At 39.1% G+C, this 21,192-nt stretch overlaps 1 long non-coding RNA gene across 3 annotated transcripts; it reads left to right on the top strand.

The window, feature by feature from the left end:
• Nucleotides 1–314: 314 nt before the first annotated feature.
• LOC149135681 (uncharacterized) lies at nucleotides 315–20,475 on the top strand. 3 transcript variants are annotated; one of them, XR_016242016.1, is made up of 4 exons: nucleotides 315–1,234; nucleotides 1,386–1,436; nucleotides 3,068–3,380; nucleotides 20,028–20,475. It is a non-coding gene; the product is annotated as an uncharacterized LOC149135681 (long non-coding RNA). The 3 variants fall into 3 exon arrangements; XR_016242014.1 differs by lacking the exon at nucleotides 20,028–20,475 and adding an exon at nucleotides 2,060–2,240 and having other exon boundaries at nucleotides 3,068–4,233; XR_016242013.1 differs by lacking the exon at nucleotides 20,028–20,475 and having other exon boundaries at nucleotides 3,068–4,233.
• The last annotated feature ends 717 nt before the right edge of the window (nucleotides 20,476–21,192 follow it).

Here is a 21,192-nt window from a genome sequence, read left to right on the forward strand (position 1 = left end):
TATCGACCCCGAAAGGAAGAAAGGCAAAGTCAACCTCAGCAGAATTTGAACTCAGAACGTACAGACGAACGAAATACCGCTAAACATTTTTGCCTGCATGCTGACGGTTCTGCCAGCTCACCACCTTATGGTTTCAAATTTTGTCACAAGGGCAGCAATTTTGGGGGAGGGGATGAGTCGATTACATACCAAACCCTCCGCGCAAATGGCGTTTGCACGATTTGGACCTTTTAACTAATGGAATGCGTCCATTCCACAAGAAGCAAAATAGTAGATGCTCCAGCGTAGCCAGATTATACCCGAGGTAAGGCAAATCGATCAAGCTGTTATAAACAACAGAAGCAATGTAGACATTCGTCAGCTCTACTCGACATTTCTGGGGTGGCTTCTTCTCTACCCATTTTGAGCGAGACTGACCATCCTATTTGTAACTCTAGACATCTTAATGACACTACTCGAACCATACTCTAGACACCTTAATGACACTAGCGAGGCATGCAACTAACTCTCCAGGGGTCGAGATGCAAGTCCACAGGCTTATACTTATTTACAATGCATACTCCAATTACTACCTTGCATTCCTTCTGTGCACCGACTATCTCAATTTCTGTTGCGTTCAAATTATGGCAATACCATCTGTATATGGCAAGGCGACATGGACGACTTCCCAGCATCCCAGTTCCAGAAAGGTCCTTCAACGCTTCTAGCTTCTACAATAATGATTTAATAGCCAAAACACACACTAGAGCTATAGCACACCAACCAACTGTGATGGACACCAAGCGTGTGGGTCGACTTGATTCCGATAGCTGGTTATTTAGGCTGATCACTGAGCAATCCTGTTGCATATTAAAGCTGGACCGAAATCAGCTTTTCTGGGGACAGCCACTAAGTATTGATCATCGAGCCTTTCAAAAATGTGATACTGGATCAAGTGGATCAGAATCCCATCCAGGCTAAGATTATTGACCCTTACCACCATTCTTACCGTCGCTTTCATCGTCGATATCAGTTTGGGTGGGGAAAACGTTTAGCTGCCTAAAGTTCTCGGCTCACAAATCTGTTACATGCATTCGTCACTACCATAAAACAGTATCGACATTATAATTCCTTGTTGATTCAAGCCAAATTTGTGAGCCGCTAATTCTGTTGAGAAAACATGAACGTCACGACACTAAAAAAAACTTTTGTCTGTTGAAATTTAGTTGAAATGTTACCATTTAGTTTAGTTTAGGTTAGTTGTTTTGCTTTGTTTTCCTCTTTTGCTGATTCGTGATTTGGTCTTATTTCTTCCTATATAAATAGATATGCCAAAAAGCTTTTACATTTGATTTCTTTTGTATACACTATAAACAGAAAAGTTTCTGTATTTCAAATACTTGCAGAAAAAAAAAATAAACAGGTTAATTAAATAGAAGAAAAAGATCGTCTTGAAGGTAATTATTTCTATATTTTTTAACGGCTATAAGATATGTTTATGTCTGCCTTCTCTGAATTATGGTAATATAAATACAAGTAGATGAACACGTATACTACTATGTACTATTATCTTGTTATTCGTATCTGGTGAGATCGTCGTGGCAACACACTGGTATTTATAGTCGCATTGGCACCGTTCAAGAGTTGGGATTAAGTTTTATTGTTTAGTGCTCGGTATTCAAATTATTTCTAGATAGCCAATTCAGTTTATTCACTTCCTGCAATTCTAGTCTAAGGCTTGTGTTTTTACAGCTAAAAACAAAAGGCAAGAAGTAGAAGAAAAGATAAAATTTGCCTTTTAGTTTTCACTCTCCTTCGTTATTCTTAAAAAAATAATGTTCTTGTACATGATTTTATCTTACACGTTACTAGAGAGAAACACTGTTACATTTTTGTATGAACTCAGTCTTAAAAGACGAAGCATCGAAAGAACAACACAATATTATATTTTCATAGAGAGTGGTGGATTTGGCAAAGCCAATAGAACGACGAACGAAATTCTTTGCAGTATTAAGATGATTCTCTTAACGTTCAGCGTTCAAATACCACCTTGGTCGACTTTACCTTTTTATCCTTCCAGTTTCAATGAAATATGTACGAGTTGAATGTTCCAAGTCAATCGTATCGAGTACCCACCCACCAAAATGTGAGGCTTTCTACCGATGTTAGAAGTCAATATAGAGTAATCCCTCGACTGTCGCGGGTGTTACGTTCCAAAACCTCCTGCGATAGGTGAAAATCCGCGAAGTAGAAACAGTACTGTACTGTATATATTTTTTATCATTTTTATAATTTGTATATATTTATTTTAAGTTCAAAACAATACCACACACTCGCCTCCCGAGTTTCGTTTTCTATGCAGTATGTGCGATTCTTTGTTTACTCATCTACGGTACACTACGTATTTTCTGTACTCTATTTTTATTAATTAATTAATTAATTTTAAGGCGTGAAAAGGCTTATTTAACCACAGAAATAATTAAAATCTAAAAATATATATAAATACCTCTCGGCCGCAGAAACCTGCGATATAAATTTAAATATTGGGATTAAGTTTTATTGTTTAGTGCTCAGCATTCAAATTATTTCTAGATAACCAATTCAGTTTATTCACTTCCTGCAATTCTAGTCTAGCCAGAAAAATCCGCGATATAGTGAGGGCGCGATAGGTGAACCGCGATATGGCGAGGGATTACTGTATTCACAGGAGCGGCAGATTGGTTGGAGCAATAAAGCGTCGGATAAAATACCTTACAGTCTTTAACTCCGTTTCTTCATTTTTTGAGTTCAAATTCCCGTAATATTGAGTTTACCTTTTATCTGCCATAGTCGACACCGTCATGCCCTGCGATCAAATTAACCGATTGTACCTTCTCTAACTATCAAGTTTCTTACGGTTAGATTATACCTTCTCTGCTGTGAGATTATACCGTAAGGTTCTCTAACTGTAAGATTTCCACAATAACTCAGATTGGTTGTGCTGCAAATTGAATGAATCTGTTTTCTCAATGATCAAAAAGAAAGTTACAATGAAGCTAAAAAAAAAGGTTCTCCATTGTACCTGATAATCCTTTATTTATATTTACAGAGGCAAACAAAAATTGAGGACTCAGACAGTCGGTTTCATTGAACCTAGCACTTGACTGGTACTGCTTAAATACAGAGGTCCCGATGCATCTACGTAACGATGTTTTTACAGTGCACAGTGGTTAGGGTTACGTAAATGCGTCGAGACCTCTGTATTTAAGTAGTACCGGGCTGTAATTGGTTGTACTCATTACCCTTTACAGGGCATCTGACTAAAAAGGTGGAACAAAAAACAACCCACCTTTTCCTGTTTCGGTGCTTAACAGCAATTACTTCAAGGTAAACAGTCTACTTCAACTACCGGTATTGGCCAGGTAAGTTCATTTTATTTCAAAAGCTGTTTCCATCGTCCTTTTATATCTATAACAATCTATTTTCATTCGTTGCTTTGACAAATTGATGGTTCTCTTAGTACATTGCTTCGTTGTTTATTTATCCATAGTAGATTGTTATCGACTTCCTTTTCTTGTCTTTCCTCTCTTATAACTCAATTTATTTCGTGGAATATTTGGTGGTTATATTTTATATATCTTTTAATTGGAACAATACTGCATACTCTCCAACTAGTGAAATATTTTTTTTATTTTTTATCTAAGATTCAGAAATGTATTTGAGGATGGGAGCAGGCAATGAGAAATTATTATGCTCGCAGTTTTCCTAGAGGCATTAACTATTGAAATGGAATAAACTGAATCCATTTCAACCAATAATCAGACACTCTAGAGGTATTCCCACGATATGTGGTTATCACTCCTCTTTTCAAACAAATGTTAGATTTCTTTTAATGAGCCCCAAAACCGATTTTTCTTGTGTGGAGGGGCTTAGTATTCACCAAACTTTCCTAACACAGTGATAAGAGCATGTTATCAATTTCAGAGGATTAAAAAAAAAGCAAGTCGACTCAGCTGAACGCAAATATCGTAAAACAACTAATATTGAGTTCTATTGTGCTTGAGCTCCTACTTTTTTACTTTTGCGTTGTCCGCTTTTAGCGAAAGTATATGTATGAATGATAGCATGAGCGTGTATACTGTGTTGACAGTAATACAGAGAAATAGATAGATAAATCGATAGATAGATAATATTGGTTTCAAATTTTGGCGCAAGGTCAGCAATTTCGGGAGAGAGGCTAAGTCGATTACGTCGGCCCCTAGTGCTCAACTGGTACTTATTTTATTGACCGCGAATGCAGGAAAGATAAAGTTGACCGACCGCAGTGGTATTTGAATTCAGAACATAAAGACGGGCGGAATGCTGCGAGGCATTTTGTTAGTTGCGGTAACGGTTCTGCCAGTTCGCCGCTTTAATTAATATTAATGTAACAGTAATGTATTCCAGCCAGTGATTCACTTCACATTTCGTCCGAATCCCAATGTTGAGCGAGGTTCTCTTGTCCCGTGATAGTCCATTAAATTGATTAAATTGAACAAAGTACTTGTTTGATACTTTATTTTATTGGCTTTGGAAAGATGGAAGTCAAAGTTAATCTTAGCCAGATTTGAACTCAGAACGTAAATAGCTGAAACGAATACCGCACAGCATTTTGCCTTGTGCGCCAATGATTCTTTCAATACTCTGCCTTTGATGTTGTTTCTTTATTCCCCACAAGGGGATCTGCCTTTGATATCTTACCAATTCTCTTTATTACGATAATAAAATATCATACATAGATGAGACAATACAGGACACTACAAACATTTAAGAATTGTCATTTAGTGAGTCTTTTTAGCTTTTTTTTTTTAAAAAAATATACGTTTAAAAATATATATATTTAAAAATTTTTCTACAAAACTTTGAATATTTTCAATGGTTTACACCTAATTCCAGGGTACACCAGTCTACACCTTTGTATTTTTTCAGGAAAGTTTTAAGTAGGGCCGCTCACTCGCAACTTCCTTCCTACTTCCTTCCATCTTTCCTCATATACTCTTCTAGACAGGTGTCTTCTCTCCAGCCCTATCTTGCTTTTCAGGTGGTACCTGAAATAGTATAGCATTCCAGGGCCGGAGATGAAGGTTCTTGTCTTCATACCTTGCATTCGAGTTCTCCATGCACACTCTTTCATAACTGCGACTGTACATAGAAAACAAGCCTCACCTTCCTTAGGTAGTCCGGCGGGCGGTGCATTCTTAATCACAGACTCAGCCGATAGCTGTACTCTTCCTAGGTGCGACAGCACGTGTTCGACGTAAATTGTCATCTCCGAAAGATGGGTGCACTGAACAAGAGCGTGCAGGATGGTTTCCTTCTCCTGCCCGCATCTTGGACATTCGGGTGGCACTGAAATCCCGTGCCTGGACAATTTCTCGTGGACAGGTAAAGCATTCCTGAAACACTGCCAATTCAGGGATCTTTGGTAATTATCCAAATACCCCGCCCTGAAAGTGTTCCGAAACAGGTTGGATAGCTGGTTCTCATCGAGCCCCAGTGTCTCTCCTAGCACGTCGTCACTTTTAAACTCTACCAACCCTTTGTAAAACGCAGAGGTGGTATTCCCGCTGCCGGCCTTACCCGCCTTGTGGATTAGCTCAAGTGCCTGCCGGCATTCCTTTTGCCATTCAGTCGATTTCTGTCTTTTAATTAAACCGGGTTTAAATCCCTCTAGAGAGGCTGGTCGTGGAAAGAATTCCTCGGCGAGCAAATTCCACACCTGACCACCATCCAGGTAAGACCAGAGATGCCTTAGTCTCAGTGCATATTTGCACATCAACAACCACGGCATCCCTAGGCCACCCTTTAACGGTTCCTGACAGCACACGGAGCGCCTCACAAGCGGCTTTCCCCTCCACAAAAAGCGGAAGAGAATCCGAACCAGCTTGTTTAGCCACAAATCAGGGCAGGGGACGACGGTGAGGCGGTAGGTGATAACTGACGCAATAAACGTCTGCACCACCTCCGCCCTTCCTTTCAGGGACAGCGCCCTTCCAGACCAAGTCCGGGATAGCGCTTCTACCCTGTTCGTCACCTCGCTCCAATTTTTCTCCGTCTGGGAGTCCGGACCAAACCAAACTCCGAGCAACTTAACAGGGCCATCCGTCCAGTGTCCAACAACACTGGACGTTATCGGCTTGCTGCTCCAGGTGCCGAGCCGCAAACCTACAGACTTGTCCATGTTAACTTTTGCCCCTGCCACCGTCTCGTATCTTCTGATTGCCTCTGCTACGCGAGGTAGCTGAGTCATCTTGGATACGGTGATGGTGACGTCATCCGCATACGCCGAAACACCTTTACCACATCCGATTTCATTAGTGGTGCTTCCCAACTTCTCCAACCTCCGCAGCAATGGCTCAAGAGACAGAACATACAGAAGCGGAGACAGGGGGCACCCTTGACGGACTGAACGCCTGATCTCAAACGGCTCCGACAGGTAACCGTTCACCTGAACCGTGGATTTGATGCCACCATAAATGGCCTTGATCCAACCGCGGAAATCCGGGCCTAGCCCAGCCGCCTCGAGGACTGCCGCCAGGTACCGATGGTCAACCCTATCGAAGGCCTTACTTTGGTCTAAATGGACCAATGCCCCACCTCTACCGGAAACTTTCCCCACCCTGTCTAAGGTGTAGCGTAAGAGATGAAGATTGTCCTGGATCGACCTGCCAGGAATGGCACATGTTTGCGCCCTCCCGACAAGCTTATCCGCGACAGCCGTCAACCTTTTTGCTAGCACCTTGGCCAAAATCTTTAACTCTACATTCAGTAGAGTTATGGGCCTGAAATTACTAATATGGTCCCCCTTGCTCGGGTCTTTTCTGACCAGCGTTACCACTCCCCGACTCACAGAGCAGGGAATTCTCCCATTCTGTTGCCAGTTCGTGTACACGCCAGCCAGCAAGTGTCCGAACAAGTCCGGCATTGTACTATAAAACTCGTAGGGCAGACCATCCAGTCCCGGCGACCTGTCCCGCGCGCTCTCTGCCAGTACCTCTTTGACCTCCGCAGCTGTGATCGGCCCTTCACAACGCCCCACCTCACTTGCTGAGAGTCGCGGTCCGTCAGCCAGGACATCCCTTAAGGGCTCCCCATGGTCCAACGTCTCGTTCGTCCCAAACAACCGTGCGAAATGCTGATGAAAGGCCTTCTGCATCTCCTCCTGTCCTTCGATCCGGCGCCCCTGTTCGTCAATTAAAGACTGCACAGAAGCATTTCTGCCTCTCCGACTCTCCACATGACGGGCCCATCCGGCAACATTAATACCTTCTCTGCCTACCGCGCGTAACTTAGCCCTGACTCTACTACCTTCGTGTTTGGCTTGGAGGTGACGGAATAATACCGACCTCGCCGCCAACACTCTGGATGCAGAGCCTGATACTATGGCCTCCTCTAATTCCTTAGTTAGATTCCCTTCTACTCTTGCTCTCTCTAAACTTAGCTCTTTACTAAATCTAAGAGACTCTAAACGTATGGCTCTTTTGAGGGCGCACCACCATCTGTTATTAACGATGGCTCCGCATAATGCCCTCTGCACTAGTTCCTTCACCCGAGCACGGAAGACTTTACTAGTCAAAATAGACTTGTTCATCTTCCAGTACCCGGGTCCCTGTCTATGACACTTAGCTAACTGCATCCTACATGTCACAAATTTGTGATCCGTGTAAGAAGTACAGTGAAATTGTGGACAACTAACTATATCCCTATCACTGTCTTTTATAATCACCCTATCTAAGTAAGACCTCTGTGTACCGTCGTTATTAGACCACGTCCACTGTGGAACGAACGGTTCATCCAGTCTATAGCGGTCTACTAGTTTATAGCTTGCTAGTAGCCTTTTTAGGCCAGGGCTTCCCCTTCTATTGATTGAGCCACCACTATCCACTTGCGCGTTGAGAATAGCGTTGAAGTCTCCTGTTAAAACTAAAGTTTTCGACGTCGCTAGGAAATTTTCCAAGTCTCGAAAAAAAACCGTTTGTCTATTTTCTTGCGGAGCATATAGTGCTACCAACCTGAAAGACTGCTTATTCGCGTGTGTCACATCCAGAACGACCAGCCTACCTTCTGGGTCTAGAAAGACTGCACTTACCTGTACATCCAAGCTTTTTTTGAACAGTACCACAACGCCCCCACTCCTTCCTTGACTCGGAGAAATAAATTTCTCGTAATCATTCAGAAGAGGTGAGAACGCCTGTGGGCCGTTCAGCTTGGACTCAGTCACCACACATATATCTATCTTTCGCGACCTGAGGTCGTCTAGGAGGCATGTCTGCTTCCATTTGGACCCCAGGCCACGAACATTTATACACCCTATCTTAACTTCCATGAAAAAAAAATGTTTACATTACCTTTGCAGGAGGGGTTTCACGACTTGCATCGTCCCCTCCTCCGGTATCTTCTATGACTGGTGTAGCCGTTGGTTTTAAAATAATTTTTTCTTTCACGACATGCTGACTCACATCAAAAATATCGTCAGCATATCTCCGTTTGAATTGTTCGTAGTGTTCGGCACTTATCCTCGCCAACCGTATGTGCGGCGGTTTACCTTCAATCGGTCCCATTATCGTATAGTTTTTTTTTGTTATTAGTTCGTGTAATACTTCGTTTTTGATGGTGTACGAAACAATTCTTTCTTGCGGGGGTTTAGGAGCGGGTTTCAATTTGGGAGTGAACGAGGGTATTATTTCTTGTATGTTTTGCGTTTTTTCTTTTTTTCTTGTAGGGGGAGGGGAGTCTGGGCCAATGGGTTTTTTCCTTTTGTTTTTGGCAACTTCAAACTCCGCTTCTTCCTTACTTTTTCCTTTTTCTATTACGACTTCCGGTGTTTTCGTTTTTCCTTGTTTGTCATCTTTTTTAAGTTCAGTTTTCTCCGGTATTTCTTTCTCCCTTTGGGGAGGGACTTCTTTTTTTTGGTTAGGTTTTTTTATTTTAACACATTCGGAGCGCACGTGGCCCTTTTCTCCACATTTAAAACATCTGGGCCTCCGTCCCTCCACCGACACTCTTGCACTGAGACCTTCCCCTATAAATATCCTGTCTGGTCTGGTCTCGAGGGTATCGTTTGACGCTAGAACTATAAGCTCTAGCGCCTGCCCCTTCCAATTGAGTGCGTTCCTTCTTCTCATTGTGAGTACTTCCACTTGATCCTCCACGTCGTAAATTAAAGCTTCTACCAACCAGTTTACGTCATACCCGGGTGGAATGTCTTCTATTGTGATTTTCGCAGTTCTCCGGCCCAGGTATGTGGGTAAGAGCATTACCTCTTCGGTTTTCAACGTTTGTGTTGATACTACTTTCGCAATTTCTGCGGATTCGAATTGGGCCTCTACTGTAGCATTTCGAGGCCCTCTACCGACATATTTTATTTTTTCCCACACAGGGGCAAGACACTTTTCAATTGCATCCGTTTTCATCATCATGATGCGCCTTTCCTTGCAATTGTACACCTTGTAGATAACGGTTCTTACCGCCAACTCTTGGATAGTTTCCTTTGGCGGTATTAACCTTGTTATGTCGTCTGTTTTCCTTATTAGGTTTCTGTACTTGTACCACTGTTCGGGTATCACCTCCATTGCTTCAAATTGTCCGCCTACGGCGGAAGAAAAACTGCTGGCCTTTTTCTCTTCCTTGGTTACTTCTGGGTCTACTTGAAATACTTGTGTATTATTGAAACAAATTTCTTCTTGTAAAAGAGGAAAGTCCTCATCACACAGTAGAAAGGTCATTTCATTATCCATATTGAAAAAGTTTTCGTTTTACACGATGGTAGTTTGCTATCTCTCTAAAGGAGAGCAGCAAAAAGGAAAATTTTTGCCCCGCAGGGCGCAATTCAACAGGAACAACAGTTGAAACTTGACAAAATTCACACCAAACAGCAACAAAAAGGACAGAAACAACTCACTAAACTAGGCAGAAGCAATTCAAAGCAGTACGACGAGCCGGAAGTAGCTTACCACCCGTACACTATTAAGAGAAAGAAGCAAAGTTTAGAGACATTAGGACAAACTAATAATTTGCCGGTTAAGAACCTATCTCAACATAATTATCCAGGTGAGGGTGTAATCAATTGAATTTACCCCAATACTTGAGTGGTAGTTTAATTGGTAGTTTGTCGGCTCAGTAAAGTTGAAAGATTGTCAGAAGCAATATAACTAATACTGTAAAGTTGTTGTTTTTTTCATCGTTGCTCATTTATTGGAAATTAATTAAACTGGACTCTTACTTATCCAGTTTGCTGTACATTCATAAAAATTATCCTACAACTTAAATGTCTGTAATAAAAGATAAAGCATTGTTTCGCAAATTGATTACTAAATGGCTAAAATAACTTTTCCAGTTGTGGAGACTAAACCAAAGTATGACTTCGAGGACAGTTTTGGCGTATTTTTATTTTAAATTTTGAACCAAATCGAATCTTAGAAGTGTTGCATCTTTTAGAGGATGTAGCTATCTATTTAAAATATAGTAAAATGGATGGGTTTTAATTTTTCCTGAAGCAGGTAGCTTAGTATATTTTCTCCCTTTTTTTTTACCTCCGTTTTCATTGGCGGTTGGCGATGATTCCTGTTTTTTAAAGGGTTTATTTTTAAATCATATGGCTGTGTTATTTTTTTTTTTTAACCCCGCCAAAGAGGTTATGTTTTTGCCAGCGTTGGTTTGGGAAATTATGATATTTTCAGCATGCGTGTATATGCGTGGAAATGAGCTGCTCTCCGAGTGCTTTTCTAGTTTAAAGAATTTATCCGATATTAAGATAATTAGCATGTCACAAAATACAGCAGGCAAATTTAGAAATTAAACAAAATTACATAGACGTAAAGCCTTAAGACTTGAAGGGGAAAACCTGATATTATCATCAACAGCAAAAGTGAACTGATCTTGACAAATATATAATGAATCCGTTCCATAACGGAATCGAAACCGAGTGCCTATCTCAGTTCGCTTAGAACACTCAGTCCTACTTAAAGTGCCTGCCAGAAAACTATAAAAAGTAATAAAAACAAAAGCAAATTAGGTAAATATTTATTTTTAAATAAAAAAAAAAAACGATGCACCTGTTACGGTGGAAGGAAACCCTGTTTTCTCTTCTCCCTTCTGCTTCACAGAATCGAGAATAAACATCTAATATGGGGAAAATATGTACTAAAAATTTTCCTTCAAATTTTTTTTCCTTTCTTATTTTGGCACGAATGCCAACGAGAACTTATCCTGGAACACACTTAAGAAGTGAACTGAGAGGGAACGTAAAAAATTATATAGTCTCTGTTGTTGTCATTGGAATGTTAACGCCAATCTAACCAGACAAAACTAACGAGGAGTAAGATCAATGGTTATTGGTTACAGAGCAGACGCATAATCAAAATTGAGTTCCGAGCTTAATCACCATGGAAAGCTAGACGGTATTTCTTTTTCTTTTCTGCTTTACCAGTTTAAACTAAATATCATTTGACCTAACCAATACTCCAATCTATTTCTTTTCGACGCATCATAAGAATAGATCGATGTGAATATATTCATATTTGTGGGTGTAATTTCTATTTATGGATGAAGCGCGAATATATATTCGTACAGTCCGAAAAACGAAAAAAATATTCAACTGCCTTGAAAGCTAAACCTATATTTGGGGCGCTGATTCAAAATATGCCATCTGTTTTTGCCCTAGTTTTGGAAATAACCCCTTTATTTACTAATGTATCTACTCGTGCAATAAAATTAAGGACCCCAGTTGCACCTTACCTATAGATGCCTTAGAAGTTAAATCTATACTTGGTTATATGTAAGAAGTTGATATCAAAATTCAGTTGCTTTATCACTTCTAATAAATTAATGATCGGTTATTCTGATAAAAACAAATAACCAATTTGATGCTTTAAATATATTGCGTGTTATTAAAACAACGACATATTACTAAATTAGTTTATTTCATCAATGCATTAGTATTAATAGTAATAATTACTCAAAAATTAAGACATAAGGCATATAAAATGATCAGTCTTTCAATACATAAGAAGCTTGGGATCTTTTTTAAAACGGGGGCCACATTTTTCATTAATGTTTTACGTAGTGTTTTTGGGACCGAAAGACTTTCAAACTTCGTATACTTATCTATTTTGTGTTATAGAACAGAAAAATATTTTTGTATTCGAATTTATTTCATGTAAAAAATTGTCTTATTTCGATAATTTCAACCACTGACAAGTATTCAGTTGTTTATATTTACTCCTTTGGCTGATTAAGCCATAGTTTCGTTTTATTTGCTTTTTTCATTTTCTTTTTTTTTTCTTCGTTTTATTTGCTTTTTTCTTTTTAAATTTGCTGTTTTACCCTAACCCTATCACCGATAGAATTGTTTCAGAATCGTTTGTTTATGTAGTCGGCACTTAATGTATATCGGCTGAATGGACGTCAGTGATTGGTTGAAATTACAGAAATACAACTTTAACATGGAATAACTTAGGGATTTCTTTTTTTTTTTAAGAAGACTAAGAGAAAAAGATGTTTTATATGACACATTCTACCAGTGTTCTAAGTTTCAAAGTGTTTCGTTAATGAAAAATGTGGCCCCCGTTTTAAAAAATATCCGAAGCTTGAGATCTACCAGAACAGTCCCGCGGAAGGTTCCATCAACAGGCATCCAAAACCATTATATACGTACCCTACCTTTCGCGGTCCCCTCTTCTATAGTTTATATATATATATATATATTGATAAATTTATTTTGTGGAATATTTGGTGGTTGTAGTTTGTATATTTTTTAGCTGGAACAATACTGGCTGGTTCTGAAAAACTGAAATGCAAAAATGTTTATATTTTGAAAGAAAGATTACTTCGCATTATCCTAACGTATACAAAGTAATACTGCTATACGTTAAAAAATCATTAGAGAAATGTCTTCTTTGAAGCAAAGGAATTAAGGAGGAAATAAAAGCAGTCACAACATTGACACATACTATGGCATAATAAATTATGTGCGATTAACCCACTGTCCTCGTTTGAGAACAGTTGCTTTTGGTTTATTTACTGCAATAAAGGACAACTGGACGCTTCCGTATGTGTGTTATCCCTATTTATATAAATATCTTCAAAATTTCGACAGGGTTAACCTGGATTAAAATGAGTAAAGAATCACATGGTCTTGGGTTCAATCCCACTGCGATGCATTTTGAACGAGTATCTTCTAATATAGCTCCGGGTCGACCAATATCTTGTGTGTGAATTTGGTAGATGGAAATTGCGTGGAACACTGTTATATGTGTGTGACATTCTCCTTACTCTCCGCTTAAATCGTCATACATTTCTGAAAAGCGATCGAAGTTACTACAGAAATTATATGCTTTAGAAGTTCATATTAAATCAATGCTTATGAAAATTAGAGAGCATGTGCCCTACTTCAAAATAGTTATACTGTAATCCATCGACTATCTTACGTTCCTAAACCTCACGCGATAGGTGAAAATCTGTGAAGTAGAAACAGTACTGTACTGTACATTTTTTTTATATCATTTTTATAATTTATCTATATATATATATATATATATATATATATATAGTCTGTTAAAGTCTGTCATACCGGCCATGACGAAGGAAAATAGCCCTGAAACTCGAGTCGCCTTTATATATATATATATATATTTATATTTATATATTTATATATTTGATCCTTTATATTGAACACTCAATATTTCATCTACATTCAATACTTTCTTTCATGGTGCCATCCATTTTTATTTTATTTTATTTTATATTGTATATTGTATATTATATTATATATTGTATATTCCATATTCTATACCCCACATTAGTTCTGCAGGAATATAAATAAAACATAAAAAACAGACAGTGTTGGAACTCTTTTAAGCAAAATAATATATTCCTCTATACACAATCATACAAAAAAACCCACCTTTTTTGTATTTATTTTACTCGCATATATATATATATATATATATATATATATATATATATAAGACACAGAATGTGTGTCTGTCTGTGTGTTTGTAATGTCGTTAAAACTCGAGATCCACCCAACCGATTTTAATGAAATCTTCACCATTAGATTTTTCACCATTTTCACTTCAACTGTTGAAGCTTCTTATATTAGGTTCATTATCAGATTCAAAACATTACCTCAACAACATCAGAAAGTACAATTGCGCGTCCCAAATGACATCTTTCGGAGCAAACATTGTCATTGATGGTGGTTCTTATGCCTGCTTTTAAAGTACAGGGTTCTAAGCTTTAAAATTTTGAAAAACTTGCGATAAAATCGACAAATTCGACTTTTTTGCAAAAAGGAAAGCAAAAGTTGCACGTAGGAAAACTTTTTACAGGAGTAACCGATTTTCTTCAAACCTTTTGCACAAAATTTGTCATGCTGCGAAGTTTATGCAGGGTGGTTAGACTTTTTCAAAACACAGCTGCGTTGCACGGAAATCTCGGAAAACTGAAACACATCGATTTTTCCTTAAAACTCGAAAATTGAACTCTTAACTTCTGAACGCTGCAACCGAATTTATTGCAAAAAATTTGTCATGCAACGGGAATTATGCAAAGTAGTTTGATATTTCTCGAGGGCAGCCGTGTTGCACTGAAACTGCGAAAAGCAGTGAAAAAATTGATTTTTTTTTTTTTTTTTTTTTTTTTTTTGAACTTACAAATTAAACCATTAATAACTTCTGTTCGCTGGAATTGATTTTCTTCAAATTTGATAGGAACATTACTTGTGGGAAAATATTATGAACCTGAAGGAGAAAATCACGCTCCTCCAGGCGTCGGTTACCGACAAAATGAACGGGTACGGCCAGACAATAAATATGATCGTGCAGGTGGAGCCGAAATCACCGGAAGAAATTCCAGAGAAAATCGAGATAGCGGATGAGCCCCTCATAGTATTATTTGTAGAGGGAAGAAAGCCAAGTTGTTTCCAGTGCGGAATTTTTGGGGACATCCGCACCGAATGTAAGGAAGAAGAGGAGGAGGAGTAAGAAGGGCAGGAGAAGAAAGAGAACCTAGCAGGGAACAAAAGGAAAATACATCCAATTGTGCCAGCCAAAGCTGGTCCGTCAGACAAGAGGCCGAAGAAGACAGCAAAAAGAGAGAAAGAAGAGAGTTGATTAGCAGCCTTCAACACAGAGGATACAGAATTAATGAGAGAACTAAAAATGAATAAAACAGCTAAACGGGTGGATGAACACTCGGACAATTACAAAAACTATGAGATTTATGATATAGATCTAAAAAGCCACACAATCCTGAAAAATAAATTCAGGAAGACTGTGGGAACAATGAGGAGGAAGGCCCTTCATTCTTCTATTTTTAATGACTTACCGACTCCGATCCCGCGAGCGAAAAAAACAGAAGAGGATGAGACTCCCCCTCCACCAGATACCGCAGAATAATTAAGGTAAGACATTATGGCTATTCGTATCGGTTGTTTAAATGTATGTGGCCTGATGTCGAGCTGGAAGAAAGGGCGCTTCCTAAATGACATCAGGTCACGGGATTTGGATGTAACTGTTGCTACAGAAGCCCGGTTAAAAAGACCAAGTGATCTGCTCCCTCTCCTGAACGGGTACGAGAAATGCGCTTCTCCGTGTCGAGCGACAGGTGGGGACGGGTATTGGTCCTATTAAAAAGAAACCGAGTTTTGGAGAAAAGGTTGATTTTTTTTTTTTTTTTTTTTTTTTTTTTTTTTTTTCTGATCCGGAAGGTAGGCTGGTCATTTTGTCCCAAGTTTGAAAGTGTTTCTTTAAGAAAACAAGTGGCGCCCGCCAAATCAGAAAGATCCACTTCTGCCTTTTTGCTACCCATTTGCTCCAGATTGCACATCAACATCAATTTTGAAACAAAAATTGTTTGAAGCAAAACATTTTTCAGGGTCCTCCGCTTTAAATGGGGAATATCCGCGACTAAATCGGTTGAAAACTAATTTTTAGCCGAAACTTCAAGTCCTAACAGAATTTCTTAAAAATTTGTATGAACACGTTTAATTCAAAACGCCCTAAATAAGTGGTTTAAACTGGTTTTTGGCTTACACTTTCTGACGGTTACAGTCAGTTTGCACCAGATTCCTAATTAATGAAACATTCCTAATTATTTCAATATTTTCACGCTTTTAGTTAAAAATCCTGTTTTTGCTAAAGACGCATCGTTTTTTAAACAATCCATAACAAACTACACGGTGTTAAACATAATTAATAATGCTACTTTAAAGACAGCTCGCGAAATTTCATCTTATTTAACTGGATACAGAGTTTTATCACTGCAGTTAAATCACACGTGCATTTTTCAACGTTTAATCAAATTCGCATGCACTATCGATTTTTTTCACATGCAAGTTGTGTTAAGAAAATCAATACTTATCAGTTCCTGAACGTATACACGCAATACGAGTCAACAAAACCAGAAGCTCAGTTGCAGAAATCGCACCTTCTTAGTAAGCATTTGATATTGCATTCTATTTTTTTAATCGGCCTTTAACTTCTACCAATAAATTCCGGCATCAGTAGCCAGGCTTACAACCATACTTAAATAGCCCAAACCTACACATCTTATCCTATTTTACCTTTCATTTCAGTTTTTTGCCAAAACATTATTTGGGAAGTCATTATAAACTTTTTGGGGCCTATAAATAGTATTTATAGACAAGCTTGCCTCTCATTTAAACCATCATTTCACTGCATATCCTTTTACCTTTAACATCCTTCGTAATTATTGTTAAAAGAATATACTTAAACAACCCAATATACTACATGCTCCATTAGCCATGTTCGGTTCTTATGTAATGCTGGAATACATAAGGCGTAAAAATCTATTTGTCACCAATTGTGTATGTTTTTTTTTTTTTGTTTTTTTTTATCGATTCAAAGATATCCAATAACCATGCCTAGACGATCTCGATTTTCAATCGGGTGCAACACTGCGCGAATTTTGAAATTGGAAAAAAAAAAAAGGCGAGCTAATGAAACGCCAGACGAAACTAATAGTAGGTTAACCCAAAATGCTTTCAGAAGAGCTATTGCAAGAACAATAGCTACCAATGAACAACGTTTGATACATCGAAAGAGAAATGCTGCAGCGACTACTACTGCTGCTGCTGCTGCTGCTGCTCGAGCAACAGAGACTGACGGACAACGCAGAGTACGTCGGAACAGAAATACTGCTGCTGCTAAAGCTGCAGAAACACCAACTGATCGAGATGACTGGCTTGAGAGTAATGTAATTCGTAGAGCTACTAGGCAGGTTATTTCAAAGGTATGTTCTTCACGATAGTCGTATAAGGCGTTCAACTATGATCCAAATTGTAACTATACTGTTCTACCTGACATACTAATTGGTAGTATGTCCGTCATTCGCCAACACTGCTCCGCCAAAAAGTGGTCAGAAGAAAATCCTGGAATGTGTTGCTCTAATGGAAAGGTTAAATTACCCATCCTCGAGAATCCACCTCAACTGTTGAAGCTTCTTATATTAGGTTTATTATCAGATTCAAAACATTACCTCAACAACATCAGAAAGTACAATTGTGCGTTCCAAATGACATCTTTCGGGGCAAACATTGTCAGTGATGGTGGTTTTTATGCCTACTTTTAAAGTACAGGGACAGGTTTACCATAGGATTGGACCACTCCAACCTTCTACGGATGAGGAACCTCAGTTTCTTCAACTTTACTTTATTGGTAACTATCATGAACAAGTAGGAAAGCGAAACTCAATTTCATTCGGAACCATCCTACTACACATGGAACAAACAAATAAAGAAATGGACACGAAGAAAGCCAGGTTAACCTGTTGGTGAACAGCCAGGCATAAGATTTGACAGTTGTCTAGGTCGAGTGTACACAGTGCACCCAAGCCAGCAAGAGTGTTTCTACCTCCGTCTCCTTTTGCATCAGGTCAGAGGACCAACGAGTTTCGTTGACCTAAAAACTGTTGACGGGCATGTTTCGGCTACATATAGGGAAGCCTGCAATAAACATAGATTACTGCAAGGTTGCGCCACCTCGCAATCACCAAGGAGTATGAGCACACTTTTTGCTGTATTGTTGCCTACATTTGAACTTTGTTATCCCGCCGCTTTGTGGCTCAAATATCGGGATGACATGTCTGAGGATTTAAATATCAAGTCCAACTGCCCTTTTCCTAACATGGAAGTAGACTTCAGTGATGAATTCTGCAATACAGTCTTCATTGACATTGAAGACAAGGTTATTTCAACGGCTGGAAATACACTACCAACGTATGGTCTACCGTAAGTCGCCCGCACAGAGTCCAATGTCCTTCCCAAAGATATCATAAAGGAAATATCCTACGACGCTGATGCTCTTACTAGCTACGCTGTTGAAACCGAAATTACTTCCAGACCAGCAACAAGCCTTATAACACCATCGTTGACAACATTCACCCCCGACAATGTGGCATCTTCTTCCTGGACACACCTGGAGGGACAGGGAAAACATTCGTGAAGAAACTTCTTCGTGCTAAAGTAATGCAGCACAAGGGGATCGCGTTTGCAGTGGCCTCATCTGGGATTGCGGTAACTCTCCTACCCGGTGGCAGGACACCACACTCTACCTTCAAGCTTCTTCTGGATTTGACAACATCTGAAACACCTACGTGCAATATCAGCAAAAGCTCTGCAAAGGCAAAAGTGCTTAAAAGGTGCCAGCTAATTGTATGGGACGAATGTACTGCGGCGCACAAAGGAGCTATGGAAGCACCTAAGAAGACCTTACAAGATATAAGAGACTGTGAGGATCCAATGGGAGGTGTAACTTTCTTATTATCCGGTGATTTCAAACAAACTCTTCCTGTTATTCCTAAAGGAAAGGACAGATGTAACGCGAGTGTGCCTAAATTCTTCACCATTATGGTGACATGTCAAAATTCTGAAACTTCATACCAACATGCGGGCTCAACTGTATGGAGACCATATGTCTGCTTCATTTTCTTCGGGCATTCTGAAAACTGGGGATGGCGAGGTGCCTCTGGATTCCAATGGAGGAATGGAAGTCGATCGGGTTTGCAACATTGTCAACACTGCTGGTGACCTGACAACGGCAGTGTTTCCTAATCTGCAGGAAGACTACAAAAACCATGATTGGTTATGTGAAAGAGCAATACTTGCTCCTAGGAATAGCACTGCAAATAGAATCAATGAGCACCTTTTGCAGTGTCTTCTTGAGCGCGTTCACACTTATAAGTATGGACACAATTCAAAGTCCTGAAGAAGTTGTCCATTATACCACTGAATTCCTAAATTCTTTAGAACTCCCTGGATTACCTCCTCGCCAAAGAAGTCTCAAAGTGGGCCATCCAGTTATGCTACTGCAAAACTTAGAACCACCCAGACTGTAATGGAATACGCCTGGTGGTAAAAAAAGATGATGGTGCATGTCATTGGGGCAACAATTCTCTCTGGATGTGGTAAAGGAGAGGACGTCTTCATTCCACGGATTCCACTTACTCCGTCCACATCAGGTACCCCCTTCTCATTCAGAAGGCTCCCGTTCCCTATTCGCATCAGTTTTGGAATGTCGATCAATAAATCGCAAGGTCATACTTTGTCCGTAGCGGGAATTCACCTGGAACAGCCGTGTTTCTCACACGGGCAGTTGTGCGTTGCCTGCTCCAGAGTTGGGAGGAAAGACAATCTGTTCGCATTCGTTCCTCGAGGTGCAACTAAGAATATTGTCTACCACGAGATTCTGTAAACTGAACTCCCGGTCTTTTTTTTTATTAATGCTGCACACTGCAGGATTCGGCATAAGCATAACGCAAGTATCTAATTTTCTGTATTTATGTTTTGTTTTGCGTGGTGAACAAGACTGCTTTAACAAGGACCTACAACCGAAATGATTTTGATTACACCGTGAATTTTCTGTTTGTTTTTTGTGCGCTTACTTTATTACATTAGTACCTTTGCTCTCATTTCATGGTCAAATTCTAGACATGTTGCCATACAATGTGTGCAATAAGTTTAACGTTTTACTTTAGCAAAAAAAAAACCTTTCCTTTTCTTTTATTTTCAGAAATCTTTACGTATTATAACTGTATACATAGATCAATTCTAACTATGCTGCTAACATCCCGGTAATGCCGGGCACATCTGCTAGTTTTATCATAAACGCAAAACATCACCAGGGAGGAATCGACATAAGCTTAAATAATAAACCACGACAGGTGAACCACGATATGGCGAGGGATTACTGTATGTCTAATGGTTGCCAAGAAACTTTTTTGATGACCAGGACATGCCAATACCACGCACAGGACTCACTGTTGACCACTGAAACTATGAATTCAATTCAAAGCTAATTATTAACGGAACCGTTCTATTAATTATCCTAAACTGCATTATCATCATAAGTTGTATTAAATTGTATTAATTTCAATTTGTTATCTAGTATTATTCTCTGATCGAACAAGCAAGAAATTGTAATTCGTATGTAAGCAAATATTTGAGATATAAAAGATAAAAAATTGCTTGGCAACTTCGTTTTTTTTCTTTGCTTCTTCTTTCAGTCAACTCCGTTAATTATGAAAAAATATATTAAGGGTTACAGCGTTTTAATTTGTCTAAGAAAGATTGTTAATGTATAACTAACCCGTAATATAAACAGTGAAAGTTGATTTCCCACGAAACACTATCACGACTTACACAAATCGACTCCATTTGCTTTAGGAATTAAATCCAACTACCAGATAGTAGTTTAACATATATTTTGAACTCGACCGAAATATCCTTAAAGGTTATTAACACAAAGCTAGAGAAATTACATCCTCCCCATTAAACCTGTGTCGATCGACCTTTTTATAGAGATAGAAGAGAAAGGAAGTGGGCGAACAACAGATATACGAGGAGAGAATTGTGCAACGCCAATAATTTATAGCATGTGACTAAGAAAATTTTTTTTTTTAATAAAGAAATGCAAATACCACCTCCGGTCGACGCCCTCTACTGATAACTGAAAAATAGAGATATCAAAATATGTTCTGATATAAATTCAAGACATTTACCAAATATTATTACAGTGGAGCTTACAGTGCAACTGAATTCGTATGCAGCTTGTTTACAGACGTCTGTTGCCACTGCAGCGTACAAGTCAGTGACTCTGAAATTGAAGATAATGCATTCCACAAATATGCAGGATGCTAAGAACAATGAAGAGATTGCAATAAGCGTCAATAAAATAT

This window comes from Octopus bimaculoides, chromosome 5 (assembly GCF_046866305.1).
Source record: "Octopus bimaculoides isolate indiv1 chromosome 5, ASM4686630v1, whole genome shotgun sequence".
Classification (NCBI taxonomy): Eukaryota; Metazoa; Mollusca; class Cephalopoda; order Octopoda; family Octopodidae; genus Octopus; species Octopus bimaculoides.